Consider the following 15,791-nt stretch of genomic DNA (forward strand, 5'->3'; position numbering starts at 1 on the left):
CATTCAAAACATTTTCTGTTCTGGAGTTCTTCTAAGTTTTCTGTTATGAGAAAAACATTTCTCCCTGAGGAACTGAATTCTGAAAGCTCAGGAGCCCAGGAGCACCATGATTTATTTTCCATTCATTTCCTCCAGTGCCCTATGCAACACACGCAAAGATGGCACACATCCAATTCCAGATATAGATATAAAAATGTGCAGAGGGTATTGTGCTATGTAAATAGTATATTATATGCACATATGTGATGCTAAGTGGATGCAAAATTCTTCAAAGTACTTTGGGAAAATAAAGAACAAGAAGACTTCCCGATTTTATTCAGAGAATCATGTTGTTGAGAAGTTGGCCATGAGAGGGCAGCATTGCCCACACTAATCACATTACGGCGTCTAGATTGGAACCTCACAGACAGTTGTTTGGAGGGTCTTCCACCATTTGGTTTCAAACACAAGGAATAATAAGAGAAGCAGCATTATTTATGCTGAAAGAGTCACCATTTTTTTCAATAAAACATCTTAATCTTCTGGTGTAGGCAGCCATTAGGACAGGCTGTTCCTGTCTTACAACAGCATATACCTTTCTTCTTGTATTCCTTTCTTTTTTTTCTTTTCCAGTGCGTCTCTTTCACATTCTGTTCTGGTTCCGTAGTTTTATTTCTTATTTATTTTGTTTATTTTTATTTTATTTTTTAAAAAATTTTGTTTATTTTTAATAAAGATTTTAGATATTTATTCACGAGGGATATAGAGAGAGAGAGGCAGAGACACAGGCAGAGGGAGAAGCAGGCTCCATGCAGGGAGCCCCATGTGGACTCGACCCCAGGACCCCGGGATCAGGCCCTGAGCCAAAGGCAGACGCTCAACCACTGAGCCACCCAGGCATCCCTGATGATTTCTTTTTTTAAAAAAATCACCCAGCTCTTTTATGATCCTGGACATATTCTTTAACCCCAGGGAACATCAGCTTCTCTGTGAACCCCCCCTCCCTGACACTGGCAGCCTGGGATAGTGGATAAAACTTGGCATCACCTGCGGGCAGGTGTTGGTCCTGCTTCTTAGAGACCCACTTTTCCCCACCTGTGAACCACATCTACTGTCAAAGGGCTGTAGTGAGGATGTCCTTTTATAATGGATTTTATAAATGCCTGGAACATGGGGAGTGCTCAGTGAACATCAAAGGAATAGCGATGTGTGTGTTTTTAATTGAATGAGTTGCTAACATTAAAATAATCTGGTGGGGATCCCTGGGTGGCTCAGTGGTTCAGCACCTGCCTTCAGCCCAGGGCCTGGTCCTGGAGTCCTGGGATCGAGTCCCACGTTGGGCTCCCTGCATGGAGCCTGCTTCTCCCTCTGCCTGTGTCTCTGCCTCTCTCTCTCTCTCTGTGTCTCTCATGAATAAATAAATAAAATCTTAAAAAAAAAGAAGAATCTGGAGAGATCGCATACAATTTCTTGCTGATCCGGTTTCCTTCATGCATATTACTCACTTGCCTGGCTCCTGTGAACACCGGGGTTCCTGCACACCCCTGTATCCTTCAGTTTCCCACTGTCCATTCATCGTCTTCAGATAATTCACCCTGGCCTGTGAGAGCAGCCAAAGGGAAGAAAACTTTATTTTTGCCCCTGGTTTCAGGAGCTCATTGCGCCGGGGGCCTAAGAACGCTGCAGAGTCTTTAATCTAAACAATCCCAAACCCTCAGTGCTGCAATGGATCTAATTTGTTTCTTTTGTCAGATTTCATTTTGAGGTTGAAGCTTTTGAGAGACTAGGAAAGGGCATTTCGTATGGGAAATTTGGTTTCCTTCTTTCCCTGGTGGCAGGTTGGGGAGGGGTCAGGATTGTCAAGCTCAGGGAGGACACCTGGGGTCTGATGGTAGAACCAAATGTCACTAGGGACCCACTCAGGAGAGGTACGCTGTTGCCCCTTTATTTTGGAAAATAAAGCCCTCCCACCCTTACCTGTTAGGGTTTTCTTAGTTTTGGTTTTAACCTTGAAAAAAATTGTGTGATTTATAAAATAAGGTATCAAGGTTATTTCCTCCCAGCAGCTTTGCCCTCCCCAGGAGCCCCAGGGGGGGGGGATGGAGGAAGGATTTAGTGACCCTCTCCTCTGACTTCTAGAACTGTGCTATGTTACCAAAGGAAACCACTGCTCATTTATCTAACCCTTTGCCGTTAAATGTCCAGAGGTGAATGCACTTGTTGGAACTGCTCTCAGGGTGGCAGCAGACACTCAGAATGCTGTTTCTATTTGACTTCCTGCATTTTCTGCTCATTGAAAAACACAGCACACAGAGGGGCTGCTGCGAGAACACTTTTCAGCCTATAAATCGGGGCTAGAGGAGATGCTTAATTAAATCAGTCGGGAGGTTACAGGAAGGAAAAGCAAATCTCTCCTCCCAGAGTTGACCTGGTTCAAGTAATGTGGCAGCAAGAGAGCTTGGAAATGTGTTAGTAGGACTAATGCAAATATACTAGAGTCGGGCACTTCCCTGCCAGCCTAACAAGCAAGAGATTGGATGGAGAGACGGACCAACTTGGGCTTCGACCTTCCAACCTAATTCTGTGTGCGAGAGACAGACGTGTGAAGACGGCTGGAGAGAGGCTGAATGGCTCTGTTTCAGTTTATAGTGCAAAGGACAGGCTTTCTTAAATAAACTCTATTCCAACAGCATCCTGTTATTTGGTGGCCAGGACTTGGGAAGCCTAGAGGCAGTCTTATATCAGGACTCTGCGTTTGAAGGGGCGAATCATTACCTAAAACCTACCAGTTCATTGGTGGGGCAACCTGGTTTCAAATTTGGGATTGTAGACAGTGGAGCCAGCAACCAAGGAAAGCATGTCTCTGTAGAAGGGGAAGCAAGCAGGCTGCATGTAGGCTGGGGCGGCAGGCATGTCCCCAGCTCAGCCTGCCATGTGCAGGAAGGTTCCATGCGACCCAGCTGCACCCTCCTTTCTCCTTGAGCTCTCTCGGAGGTTCATGGGTGATCATGTGGCACCTCTCAATAACTGCTCTCTCCATGCCTCCCCTCATTCAAAGATAGGATCACGATACGGAAAGAAAAAGAGCAGGACACAAATGTCAGCATTTGGCTTTAGCCAGAAGACAGGAAGGCTAATGAAGTGACTTGGACTCAGGCCAAGCAGCATGGGATGCTAGATCCCTGGTCATGATCGTATGGCCCAGTCTAAAGCACACGAGTATGGTGACAAATGTCGTGTAGGGAAGGAAAAAAAGTTTTCCTTCGCTCTCTCAGGGTCCCTGGCTAGGTCTGAAAATTAAACCAACAAAGATAGATGAATAAGAGAAAAGATACACATTTATTTAATACCAGTTTTATGCATCATGGGAGTCTTCATCAGGAAATGAAGGCTCGAAGAAATGGTTAAAACTGAGTGTTTCTATGCTCCCTTGGATGAAGACTGGAGAGCCATGGAAAGATATGATAGAGCAGAGAGTAGGAGCAAAAGCAGTGAGCTGGGGGTGGGGGGTGGGGTGGGGGGAACATAGCAAGGTCTGTTGGTTTGGGTTCCTTTCAGTGTCCCTCCGTCTTGGGAGATAACAATGCTCCTTTCTTCCACTTATGGGGAAGGCACCGCTCACGTGAGACTCTTCTGTATGACCTGCTTCAGGCAGGAAGAGCAGGTCAGCAAGTCTTCCTACACCCGCTGATTCTCAAACACCTAGAGCTTAAAAATATTAGGTAGACCAAGGTGCATATCTTAGGGTAGCATATCCCAAACTTCATCAGTCATGATCCGAAACAAAGGAGTCAGTGTCTTGGAATCATTACCCACCCCCTCACATCTATACTCATGTATTGATTATGTGTGTTTTTCATTCATAATTTTCCATGACTCATTATTTCCCGTGATACATCCATATCAACCCCGTTAGCCCCTTTGGATCTATTTGTTAGCTGGATCAATTCTTGTTAGGACTTGAGGTTAAGTTAATAGTCAGAGTAGGAGGGAAGGAGAGCTTTGGGGCAGGCATTTATTCACATCTGCGTCTGAGTAGATAGACACGAACCACCCCCTTCACCTTTCCTGTGTCATCCCTTCCTCTCTAGCACTGTCTTGTTCCCCAACCCCCTCCTCCTGTTTTCCTCTCCCTTACAAACTACAGAGGGGATCTAAACAACACAGTTCAGGTTTGTGAAAGAGGACAAGGGTTTGCCTCAAACTAAGCCGCAGAATGAACAGCGAAGAAATGAACAGATAAGGGATCAGAAGTGGAGAAATAAAAACAGCAAAGTCAAAAGGTGTGTGCAAGGCCTGCAGAGCAGGGGAGCTGAGGCAGGGAGTTAAGATCCAGCGCTGATGCAATGTTTGGCTTGAGCAGTTGCCCACCTGTCTGGCCTCAGCTGTAAACTCAAGGGCCAGACTCTATGTGCTCTAGGGCTGACCCTGGGGCTCCATGAGCCCACCAACCAGGGAGACACAGTTTGCAACATAAAACTCCTATGGCATGCTTTTAAAGTTAATTTATTAAAAAAAAAAAACTGCCTCTGATCTGTATATTTCTACCCCATTATCAATGCTGTTATAGATGAATGGCTTATTAGAACCAATCTCAAAAAAAAAAAAAGGCACCAAAAGGCAGAAAAATGAAACAGGCGATGATACTAGTAGACTCATTCTGGTAAGTGAATAATTTATTTATTCCCTCCGTACTTGGGGTTGCCACTAAATCTGGACTGGAAAAACCAGTAAATATTTTTAATGTGACAAGAAAATCAAAGCATTCTGTGCATGGCACACTTTGTTACTACAAGTTTTATTTCTTTTTTTATGATTAGCCATAACCTTTTGGGCTTGATCTTATCCTACAGCCACTTGCAATCCCAAGAAGGGTGAGAGGCCAGCTAAAGCCACTGCCACGTGCTGGGCCATCTGCCAGTAATTCATGTGACAATGGCCATTCCCTTCCAAGATGTTGCATGGAGCAGACTTGTGACACAGTTCAAGAATATTTATTTATATCTATCTATCTGTCTATCTATCTATCTATCTTAGGCTAATCATGGGGAGGGGTTCAAAACTTATTTAGACCCTTACAGGTTCTCTGTGCAGCTAATACCATTTGCATTGCGCATTTTGATCCATTTGCTAGAAAGTATATCCTTTTCTCTCCAGTGCATTAGGTAAAGGAAATACACACATGCACAAAACCATTTGCCCATCCTTGTGAAAACCTAATAAAAATACTAGCCAAGAAAGGCAGGGTTTATTTAATTTGGGTTAGTCTTGGGCAACATTAATTTCCTTGTCTCAGACCGCTTCTATCTTGGAGAGGTTCTATAAAACCCAGAAAAGGCAAAGTAGATCTGGCGAGTTTCCCTTAGCAATTCCTACCTGGTGCACAGAGAGTTAAGAAAAAAAAATTTTTTGAAATACAATCCTGGCTCGTGTTACCCATTAGCTGGGTATATTGACCAAACTTATAGTCAGATAATGCAAACAATAACAAAGTTATTGATTGAGGAGATGTCAGGCAAATAGGTACTTATCATGATGCTGCTGATAAGCTCGGGGTCTCCCTCACGTGGCAGTGACAGAGGACTATTGATTCTGCAGTTGGTCATCCGTGGCTTCCAGCCGACATGGAATCTGCAGGCTGATTCCATATGCACGAGCTAGACTTCCCTAGCATAGCAAGGGGGCGCTGAAATCACCTTAGAGAAGGCCACCAAACTTGGGCTGTGGGGAAAGAAAGGGTTGACTCCACAGCAAAAGGGAGCCTGTGAGCAAAATCTAGCAGTGCCACTGGGTCACTGAGCACTGTGGGCCTGTCCCCTCCGTAGGGCGTGCTTCCTTGCCCACGGCTGGAGAATACACACAAGAGCAGGTCCTTAAGCAGCTGGCATTAGTGCTGGGCTCTGAGCTGACCAGTAGGGGTGCGGAAGACAGATGAGACCCACAGACCCTCCCCACTGAAAACCAAATGTATCACCTCCACAGCACATCTGCTCCCCAACCTGGGCCTTCCAGTTGGCAGGGAAATCTGGCCAGACGTATTATTATTGCTTCTCCCAGCATGTGATCAGCCTGAGGCATTCATGGTTGATTGTCTAAATTTTAGATGTGAACCAGCAAAACACCATCTCTCTTAGCACTTTTAGTATTAGCCGATTATATGGCCGTGGAGGAGATGTAATAATACTCATTAGTTTTTTGGATGGCCTCGCAAGAAAAGGATGCTTGATGTCTGCCAAACAGAATTGGTGATTGTTTTGACACTTGAGGGTGTGAGGGAGAGAGGGAGGCTGGCGTGGGGGTGTAGTGTAGAGGAGGAGATGAATAGGGAGTTATTTATTTCTTACTTTCCCATAGATAATTCTGTAGATGATTTGCTGGGCTCGTGTGTAAGGCAACAAAAACACTTTGTGTTCATCGTTTTCAGTTCTTCTTCATGAAGAATGATGCCAAAGGGTATGGGATATTTATGCAAAGATATGCTCTAGGAAGGAGGATGAATTACATTCATTCATTCATTCATTCATTCCATCATTCATTCAGTGGATGTCTGCTGAGGGCCTACCATGTGCCAGGCTCGGTGCACAGGGCTGGGTAGGGTAGCTGGACAAGATGTTGGTTTCCATCTGATGAAGGTGGGACGGGGGCAGAGGTAGGTGGTACACAAACACGTTTAATTCCTTGCTGCCCCATTTTGGGAGATTTAGGTTGTTTCCAATTTCCTTGCTCCTCTCCATAAGCAGTGGGCTCCTTTCGGAGGTCTAGGGTTCTTCTGTGGCAAAACCGCTGCCGGTTTCAAAGGGATCGCCTTCTGAATGGGGCCGTCCAGCTTTACAGATGTTGTTTTTGAGACTTCTTTCTCGGACTTATTTTTCAAAGCTTACTTTTCATATCCTCAATTCTTTGAGGGTGAATCTAATTTGACTTTTAGAAATAGTCAGGTGTCATCTGGCCTTACATCTGGTGAACGCGGTGAGGATGAATCATCACCATCTTCTTTTGTTGTTAAAAGTGTGTGACTCTAAAGTAATGTGGCTGATTTTGGGGTTGGGGGTACGGCTTTTAAAAGTCCTCTGAAAGCAACTCAGAGGAGGACTTCTAACGTGTTTTCGGCACTGGCAGCATGTTTGCTATGGTAAGCAGAACAGACAGCACGTGGGCTTGGGTGTCAGGGCATTGTGGGGTCTCTCCTGGACTCCTGGGCTCGTTCTCTGTGAAGCCAGGTACTTGGCCCTCTGTATGCCTCAAGCTGATCATTTACAAAATGAAGCTAATTTCATCCATCACACAGAGTTATGATGAGGGTTAAATAACATAAAATAACTAACAGTAAAGCATCTGGTACAGTGCCTGGCATATGGCAGTTGTTATTATCAATAATACACAAAGCACTTCCCAGAAGGAATACATTGAAGGGAACTACTTTTTTTTTCCCCCTTAAAACTGTAACTTCCAACCTGTTTATAAAAGATATCAGCTCCATGCTTGGGATAGTTGGATATTATCTGCTTGTTGCCCCAGATCTGCTCTTTACTTTTCTCCAAGCTGCTCTTGTCGTGTGTGGACTACATTGGACGGACCTGGCTGGGTTCCCCGGCTTCTGGATGGATTCAGACAAGGGTGGCATGGACGGGTAATCGGAAGGCAGGAGATGAGAGTGTTTGGGGGATTCATTTGCCCAGCTTGCTTTCACAGAAGAGGCTGTCCTCTCCCGGAGGCCACAGCTCTCAGGTGTCCGGCCCAGGGGGCAGCGCCCTACCCCTCTCACCTAGGGGCTGGCAACAGCTCTGTTGTTGATAGACCCAGGGTGCTTCCTCGTCCCTGTGGGGTTCTTTAACCCTCCCCATACCTGCAAATACACTCTTCGTGAATATCTCCTCAGGGACCCCTGGCTGGAGCCCTGATGGATCCAGTTACCGGATACTTAATTTCTAGTTTTGATCTATTGCCCTAAGGTTGAGATTGAAAAGGTTGGGTTGTGTTGACTGTATCTGGAAAGAGAATAGGATCTTACAAATTTTGAGCTATGCAAAAAGCAGATTTTCACCGAGACACTGAGAGCAGCCTTCAGAAATGCATATGCCTGATGCTCCGTTTGCTTTCGAGGCAAACCGTGGGATTTCGCTCTTCCCTCTGTCCGCCAGTAATGTTCGTTACACATGTCTTCATGTTAAGTGCTTGCATTGTCAGAGGAGCACTCAGAATAAGTAATGCTACTCAGTGAGTCACAAATGGAATCCATGTCAGCCAGTGTCGTGAAATGGATCTATAACTGGCTTTTTGTCCCTCAATTTGAGATGATCTAATTCAATTTCTATGATTTATAGCTTGAGAGAAGACACTTTCGGTCCCCCTCCCGAACTTTCATTCTGTTTTTCTCTTCTTCCCAAATTTCCTGGGATATGAAGGGAATTCTTTTCTGAAAGCAAATTTGAGCCTATTGCCACAGCTTAGTGCCGATGATCATTACTTTGTTTTACTATCACTGTTAATGCAGGAGGTATGAAGTATCGCCCAAACCAATCTGCATCTTTGATATTGAGGTGAGATTTTTTTTATTTATTTATTCATGAGAGACACACAGAGAGAGGCAGAGACACAGGCAGAGGGAGAAGCAGGCTCCATGCAGGGAGCCCGATGTGGGACTCGATCCTGGACCCCGGGAACATGCCCTGAGCTGAAAGCAGACGCTCAACCACAGGGCCACCCAGGCGTCCTGAGATTTCTCTTGTAGGAAAAACAAACAAGTGTCTGAGAGGTTGACTGTGCAGGTTATGAGGACAGTGTAACAGCTGCTCCAATAGGCAACATGAACTGCTAACTTAAGGATGGGCACAGGGCTCCAGTAGCTTCCGTAAAGGCCACTGCCCAGCCTACATCCTTCCACTGGGCTGGCACATCAATCCCAGCTTCCCTTTCCTCCAAAAATTGCCCTGGGCCAACAGGAACCTCTTTATAGGAGGCTACTGTCCTGTCCACCCAGCCTGTAGTAAATGATTGAGGTGATGGCAGAGAAGCCAAAACTCTTCTTCTAAAGGGTTGTACCTCAGCAGGGGCCTCCCTTCCTCCACCCCCAGCCTGCTCCCTTCACCTTCTGGTAGCCTTTTTCTTTTGCATAGGTCCTCCATAAATCATGCACCCTGAAGTCCCATCTCGGGCTGTGCTTCAGGAAGCCCAGCTCTTCTCCTGATTTTATGGAGATGAGATGCTGAAGGGATGGGGAGTGTGAGAGGTGCAGAGAGGAAGGTGCTCTTCTTCCATGCAGGCAGTGGATTTGGCAGTGGCTGCTTCTCAGATGCTCTTGGACGCCATTTTGAGGACTGCATTGGAGATGTCTGTGGACTGAACAGTTGTTTGAGTCCCTAATTTGACCAGGCGTGAGAAGACTTTAATATTCTGACCCTAAACTGTCTCTGGATAGCTTATGTCACCAAAATTCTTGAGTCATAGAAACGGTTTGCCATTTGTTCTGCCAAGAGAGTTTGGCCAGACCTTTCATCCTTGAGCCTTTGGTTGTAGTCCTGGGTCTATTGTGTTTGTGATGACTGGCAACATAGTCTCGGACTCTCTGGGAACCTCTTGCTATTCCTTTTGGGGAATGTCCTCTCCCTTCCTTTTTGCCAAATCAAGCTCCTTACCACACAGAAACCTAAAACAATCTCTGAGGGACTCTGCCTTTCTCTGGCCACTCCAGTCACTCCTACATCTTGCTGACATTCACGTATAATACTTCCACAGAGCTAGACTCAAATTTAAGGTGCCTGTAGCCCTTCTTTATTTAAATTAAAAAAAATTATGTGGCATAACATACATAAAGGGCATACATCTTAAGTGTGCAGGTTGATGAGTTTTTACATATATATTTTCCTCTGAAATCACCTCCTGGATCAAGATCTAGAATGTTTCCAGCACCCCAGGCTCCTTCTCAGTCCATTGTCATCCACCCACCAGTGAAAGGTAACCACAGTTCTGACCTCCACTTATAGACTGGTTGCGTGCATTTTTGAACTTCATATAAAATGGAATGATACAGTACGTATTCCTTTGTACGTGGCCTCCTTCACTCGTTGGTTATGCCTGTGAGCGCCATTCACATTGTTCTTTTGTTTATAGCATTTCTTGTTATGTATTTTATTATTCCATATGTTTTTGCCCTGTTTTCCTTTAACTTGCATATTTCAAAGTACAGGCTGTATCTTATATATATATTCTATATCATGGACATTTAAAAACATTACACAGGTGGATGCTGACTTATTCCTGTTCATACGGTACTTAGTGAAAGCAAACTTGTCTTCTCTCCCTGGTTGCTTTGTATGTATAGTTGAAATAGTCGTGTCTGGGGCTGCAGCATTTTACTGTGAAGTAACAACAGTAATAAATATTTATATTTATATTTATCCAAGGGATCCAGAGTGACTTGCAGTTTCTAGTTCATCTTTTCATTTCTCTTAGAGCTTGGCAGGAAAGTCACTGAGGTCCTTTTGCTGAAGGGTGGCCTAGGATGCACTGAGGTTCAGCCTCTGACCCCAAGTCCTAGAGAACATTAGTGGCAAAATTTCTTGCCATATCTGTTTTTCTTTTTCTTTTTAAGCCATAATCTCTCTTCCTTTGTTTCCTGTGGAATCACATTTCCTATTTATAATAGAAATGAGTGGGAAATTGGATTCATTCGATAAGAAAAAAAGTGATGCTCAACTTGGCTAGATATTTGAAGTCTTTTATAACATACAAACACTTGCTATTTGATTCACAAACACGTGCAGTCGTAGATAACAGACAGTAGGCACTTTCCACAAGGGCTACAGGGATTTGAGAGTTTTGTGGGAACTTGTAAAACTGTTCAAGTCAAATCTATCTTCTTTCTTGTCTTCAATTTCAATTTTGTTTTTATTCATGTTGTTTGATCTGTGGTTTGCTGTGTAGGGAGGAAAAGTATTTTTTCCTTCTACCTTTCTAGGTTTTCAGCTGGGGCCCCAGTAACAGCGGAGAAAGGAACAGGAGAAAAGCATACACATTCACTTAATATTTTAATGTAAGTTTTATGTGACATGGGAACCTTCATAAGGAAATGAAGACCTGAACAAACAGTTGGCCCTGAGTGTTTTTACAGTAGATTTGATAAAGAATTGAAAGTTATGGGGAAATGTGATAGGGCAAAGGGGTATGAGCTAAAGGTAGCAGCAACCTGAGGGAAACTTAGCAAGGCCTGTTTGTTCAGATTCATCCTCTTTGGAGACAAGGCTGCTCCTTTCCTCTGGGGACAGAGAGGGCGCCTCTCAACTGAGGGTCTTATAATCTGCTGCAGGGAGAAGGGGGAGGTCAGAGAGTCTTTCCTACATTTGCTGTTTCTTAGACTCCTTTAGCTTAAGATATTCCATATACAGAGGTGCCATATTTTGGGTTAGTGTGTCCTGACCCCCATCACTTGGTATGCTAAAATCTCTTGATATCATCAGTATTTCAGTGCTTGTTTGTAAAGGAACTGAAATGGGAATTTATCCTATTTTCTAGCTTCTGATTGTTTTCCTTAGCCTAAATTATAATTGGGATTGGGATAACTGTAATTTTCTTCTTAATTTTTAGGATGATTCACAAGATGTTTTAAGAACATTGAAGTATATTAATGGCAGTCGAGCCCCCAATTTTGAGATCTGTTTAAGTGTTTTTGATTCTTTTTTTTTTTTGTATATTTTTTATTGGAGTTTGATTTGCCAACAGTGTTTTTGATTCTTTAAGTTCAAATCATGAATGTACTGAACTAATGAATAAATAACCTGAACCCCCCCCTTCATAATAGCAAATATTAACAAAGGAGCTGGTCATGGCACATATTAAAATTCAGGTAATTATGTTCTTTGTTTTGAAAAAAAGTTCAAAATGCCACGTAGATGCTCAGTCCAGGAAGGAAAAGGCTTTACAATCTACTTTGTTCATGAGATGCTGTAACAATAAACAGAACTGCTGTTCTGGAAGCATCTGTTAAACCAATTACGTGGCAAATTTTCAAGTTCTGCAATGCGTAGATTTGTAATTGGCGAAAACTTTGATAACCAAGAGAAGACGGGATCCAGAGAAGAGAGCAGGTGATAAACAGAGGACGTGTGAGCAGGATCCTGACGCTGTCTATGTTTTATGGCAACCTGAAAATTAGACACTTTTGCATGCAATATTTTTTTTTCACGTAACAGTTCCCAAATAAACAGTTAAAGTGGTCTTAGGTGATTAAAGCAATATAGAAGATTAGTTTTGTTATGTATAATCACCTTTGCTTCTCCTTTATTGATGAAAAGAGCTTTTCTCAGCGGGTTGTGTTATCTATTTTAGATGTTGCCCGATCTTGTTTTTTAAATGTAAATCAGCTTTTTAATCTTTTTTTATGTAAATTTGATAGCCCGTACCAGCAATTATTCTGCTTTGTTGCAGCTCCCTCTTTAGAACTGTCTCTGTTTTATGTTTAATTGTCCTAATTGTCCAAATTTGAATAAACCTGGAGAACAGCAATGGAGATCATTACTTGTTTTTAAATTTACAAAAAGGTTTAAGCACTCCTTCCTGAACTTCCCTTTAATTCTTTACACTGTTAATTATGATCTGGGAGATTGGAAAACCTTGTTATTGTTCCCAGAGCTGCTACTTCAAATTATAGGTTTGTTTATTCTTGTTTTACTACTTTATATCAGACTTCTCCTTCTTCTGAACATGATAAAAAGCTCATCAGAGAGAATTTATATTCACTTTTTAATCAGTGCTGGATTTTAGCAAGGGGGCATCTCCATGAAGATGTCCATGATGTACTTTTAGAGGGTGGAGCCCATGGCTACGGTCCAGGAAACGGAATGCACCCGTTTGATTTATCCATCTATCACCCCTCCGTCCGTCCATCCATCTGTCCTCTGCCTCCTTGTCTATCCACCCATATAGCCATCAATTTATTGAGGGCTTGCACTGGATGACATATCAATTCAATGAAATTATGTTTTGATTTAATAATTTTTTTAAGAAAATGAGTAGATTAGACTCTAGGTCAAAACTGACTGAATTTTATTTTATTTTTTAAAAAGATTTTATTTATTTATTCATGAGAGACACACACAGAGAGGCAGAGACACAGGCAGAGGGAGAAGCAGGCTCCATGCAGGGAGCCCGATGTGGGACTCGATTCCGGGTCTCCACGATCATGCCCTGAACCAAAGGCAGACCCTCAACCGCTGAGCCACCCAGGCATCCCAAAACTGACTGAATTTTATAGTTGATTTATTGGGTAACATAATTGGAGAAAACAAAAACAAAAGAAGAAAACCAAGGGGCTTTCTTATCTCTGTCTATTGTGTCTATTGTGGTTCTTTGCATTGTTTATGCTTTGGTTCAGATCAAGGCCTTGGTGAGGCGACAGGGCACTTGATTTAGCAGTTGAGCCTGAGACTCCTGTGGGTCTGATCCACCTGTGTCCAGTATGTTTCTGTCCCATACACCTGTGTCCAACTGGGACTCTTTTTCTACCGCCACTCTAAAGAGAAGCCACCTTCTGAGGTTCACTCAGCAGCTGGAGATACTTGAGATAGAGCAAGGAAGTGTGTTAATTTCTGGTCAATCTGCCACGCTGGTTTCCAGTTGGTGGGCTCAGACGTCAGTGAGAGAAATTCTTCTTATCATATACGCAGTCTCATAGAGTTACACAAATAGCTAACTTGACCGGTTTCTGTGGCCAGATCTCTTCCGGATTGCCTAAAGAGAGAGTGTTGGCATGACTTGGACAAGTCGCCGACACTCTCTAACGTTAATTTCCTGTCCTGTGAGGCCAGGGGTAGGAATAACTCTCAGGGGTGCAATATAAGGAGAACGACAAGCGTCAGTGTTTTAAAGAAGCTCCATTATCATACACAAGGTCAGATCAAATGAAAATGAAATGTTCTCTTGTAGCATCCCCCAGTTTCGGCAAGTGAATTCTAGTCATGCTTTGTATTCACAGACAGGAAATGTCTATTCAGAAGGAATGAATAATAGATAACTACTTTCTTTGCTTTACACCTAGTTATAATTCTACAACTAACATAATATTAAATGAGTTCCCTTCCTCCCAGTGATGTTTCATATTCGAGTTACATACTGTAACCTCAAAACTCAACAGCGTGAAAAATCCAACAGCTGGGGAAAATGTATCTTTAATTTTCCCATCAATTTACCACCCCCTGCCCTCTTGCTCCAGATTATCTGCCCAGTTTCTAGGCAAATGCTATGTTCTAAGTCCCTCTATTCTCATAAAGATGATGGACCCCAGCCAGGCTTAGCTCCAGCTTTTTCAGATCCAGTTTTTATTTGCTGGGTTTTAAAACCAAGGTTTACTTTCACCGTGGCATGTCAAATACCTCATTCGCTGAATCATACCTCAAATAAATTTAACAAAATTGTTTTTAAAATTGCATGTAGTGTTCATTTTTAGTGTTATATAGCTCATGAATCATAATTTATGTTTAGAGAAAAATAGTAATAAAAACTTAGGCTGGTGTATAAGCACTGTAGAGACTTTGTTGTTAAATATAGTGTATCAGTAGTAAGAATAAAGGGAACCAGAATCAAAGAATGACATAACTTTCGGAAGAAATATAGACATAATTTTATTAACTGTTCATTGAATAAGTGAGGGCACAACAGTTCTGAGAGATGAAGTGACTTATTCAAGGTCACACAGCTGGTTAGCTCCAGAATTGGCCCTAAACCTCACAGTTTTTGGCGCCTGGGCCAGCACACTTTCCATCACAACATGCAGCCTCTTAGTTTGTTGGTTTTGGGTCAGAAATATAATTAACACAGGGCAAGAAGCCTAGATTATGAAAAAGTTGGAGGGGAATCTAATGAAAATCAAGCTTTTCGAAAGTCCTAGGCAGTCGACCTGTTTTATGATATATTCATGGTGTCTGGCTGCATTTGGAGTTTGGCGAGTGGCTCTTCTTTCCTCTTTGACCTGCTGGTTCTCTTCCTAAACTCGTGATTTAAGAGTCTACAGAGAGTGCACAAATTCTTGCCAAGTGATAAAAGTAATATAGTAATAAATAACAATAAGCAAACAACTACAGAAGAAGTAAAGAAAAAATACTGAAGAGAGTAATATAATAATATGAGTAGTACTACTGCAAGAATTCTGATGGAAAGTGATGAAGCAGTGGGTGGGGTGTACTCATTCTGTAAGCTGAGTTGTGACCAACAAGGAAAAGTAGTGTTTGGTGTTGCACGGGAGCAGAGCATGCCCCCCTGAAAGGGACCACTTTGGTATGTGGATTGCTTTGAGTGGAAGGCAGCCAAAAGCCAGCAGACTCAAGAAAAACTTTTACCTATCCCTTAACTGCCTTAGAGAATTTAGATAGGGGGCCCTGGCCCAGAAAGACAGCTATTACCAGAGATAACTTATTTTTTATCTGAAAGACTTATCTGCATGGCAGGACAAACATCTGATTACCAAACATCAGCTCTGGTTATCTTTCTGTGAGTTGCCCCTACCCTCCCCCCCATACTTGGAAGCCCCACGCCCCATCTCACTCCCTAGCTCCGGGAGGTATCTAAGCCTTAGTTCTCTGACTGCTATTGAGTCTCATATCTTTGGGGTTCTTGTACATACAAAATTAAATTCATTTTTTTCCTGTCAATTTGTCTTATGTCAATTTAGTTATTAGGTCAGTCCAAGAACCTAGAAGAGAAGAAGGGAAAATGTATCTGCCATTATAGTGTCAAATGATAATATAAAAGCATGGCTGCTTGAAAACCAAGATGATATGGATAAGGGGGCAGGGTTTAGGACTCTGATGCAGACCCATTGG

Source organism: Vulpes vulpes, chromosome 16 (assembly GCF_048418805.1).
Source record: "Vulpes vulpes isolate BD-2025 chromosome 16, VulVul3, whole genome shotgun sequence".
NCBI lineage: Eukaryota > Metazoa > Chordata > Mammalia > Carnivora > Canidae > Vulpes > Vulpes vulpes.